The sequence below is a fragment of the Suncus etruscus genome, chromosome X, assembly GCF_024139225.1.
Source record: "Suncus etruscus isolate mSunEtr1 chromosome X, mSunEtr1.pri.cur, whole genome shotgun sequence".
Taxonomy (NCBI): domain Eukaryota; kingdom Metazoa; phylum Chordata; class Mammalia; order Eulipotyphla; family Soricidae; genus Suncus; species Suncus etruscus.
Window position 1 is genome coordinate 33,267,019 of NC_064868.1, and position 1,967 is coordinate 33,268,985.

At 31.9% G+C, this 1,967-nt stretch overlaps 1 non-coding gene across 1 annotated transcript; it reads left to right on the top strand.

Annotated features, from left to right (window-relative positions):
* Positions 1-618: 618 nt before the first annotated feature.
* Positions 619-751, top strand: LOC125999777 (small nucleolar RNA SNORA51). The gene has a single exon (XR_007492247.1). It is a non-coding gene; the product is annotated as a small nucleolar RNA SNORA51 (small nucleolar RNA).
* The last annotated feature ends 1,216 nt before the right edge of the window (positions 752-1,967 follow it).

Here is a 1,967-nt window from a genome sequence, read left to right on the forward strand (position 1 = left end):
GAACCAGGTGTAACCCCTGAGTGCTGCCAGTCGTGACCCCCCCCCCCAAATAATAAGTGAAATCACATCAAGACAATTTATTCTGTAGGAATTTATAATTAAAAAATTCTAAAAGTTTCAATATGGTAAATTTTCAAGAAAACTCAAACAACAGTAAACAAATTTCATTGCATTTTATGCAAGCAATTAAAATGTTATAAAACCATAAAATAAAATTAGTTTTTCTGTGACAAAATATTCATTAAAGCTGAAAACTAATGTTCATAAAAGAAACTGATTTTTAGGAGTTATATATATAATACATAATAAAAATCTTTTTTTGTTGTTTGTTTTCTTGGATCACACTCAGGGGTTACTCCTGGCTCTACACTCAGAAATCCCCCTGGCAGGTTAGGGGGACCATATGAGATGCTGGGGTTTGAACCACCATCCTTCTGCATGCAAGGCAAAAGCCCTACTTCCATGCTATCTCTCTGGTCGTAGAAGTCATTTTTTAAAATAATATTCATCAATAAATTGGTACAGGCCAGTGTGGGGTGCGGAGGAAGGACACTTGAGATATATATATATATATATATATATATATATATATATATATATATATATATATAAAGATAAGGCCTCACAATTCTTACCACAGGCTGTGTTCTTTACACTGACTGTATAGAAAGAGGAGGTACAGTAAATGCACCCCATATACACCTCAATACAGGCCCTTTGCCTGGTCTGTATTGTGAATTGGGGGACAAAAAAAGAAATTAAGTTCATGATACCACATTTGCCCTGAGGCCCTTCCTAATTCACTGAATTATCTTTAAGGCTTCTTTTTGCTGGGAAAATCTAACAACAGAGTAGTAAGGATGCACATGGTTGTGAGGAACATTGGGGTTAGAATTTAAGGGCTCTAGCATTCCCTTAGTGCTTTTAGCAATTGAATTATCTTTTGGGTTCTTTCAATATATCATAAATAGTGGGATTGTCTTGACCATCTCAGCACATAAGGAAGCAGGGATTTAACTCAAGAGACTTTAAACCTGCTAAATAATTACTGAGACCCAAAATGAAACCTTTACCAATTTGAAAATTAAAATTTGTTTAATTTTGGTTTATAACATGTCTGGAAATAGTCATAAAATTGGCCATTGTTCCAAAAAATATTCAAAATAATGAAATAAACAGATTATTATTAGTGAGTTTAACATATTCATAATTACAGTTGAAAAGAAAACCATTTTCATTTTCAATAATTAACTTCATTACCTAGAAAAATTCTGAGATTTAATACTATGAATATATAGTGAGAATGATTAAGCAAATGTTAATCTCGCCATCAGTGTTCAAGCTGTATGAGGATAATTTGAAAACAATATGAAATCCTATAATAAAACCTAGCATTTCATCAAAGAAAACCATTTTGCTCAATCCAACAAGCATTTGATAATAGCCAATGGACTTGGAACTAAGGAGAAAAAAACAATAATTACATCAAGAAATTCTAAGTCAGGTCGGAAGATGCTTAAAATAATTTAACATTATATTGATTATAATGATTATATTTAATCATTAAATTAATGATTTGAAGTACACAGTTCCTTTATTTGAATTTTGAGAAAATTTTCCTTAACATCTGTTCCATTGTTTGACTAATAATTAAGTTGACTTCTCTTTTAAAACAGTTTTCCTTTCATCATATTTTCACATTTATATATTTGTCAAAGAGCTTTCATTCTACAAAATGCGCCCCATTTGTCCACTAAGGTATCCTACTAATTCTCATTCCAGCAACCATGCTGTTCAAATGACTGTGACTGATTATGAGGCTTAATTAACTTGTCAAGGGAAAGATAGCAATTTTCAGTCCATTTTCACTTTTTCATATGAGCAAAAAGAATATCTACAGCATACACTTAGATATACATGTGCTACATTGCAAAATTGATGGCAAATTACCCAAATCAACCCCCTGG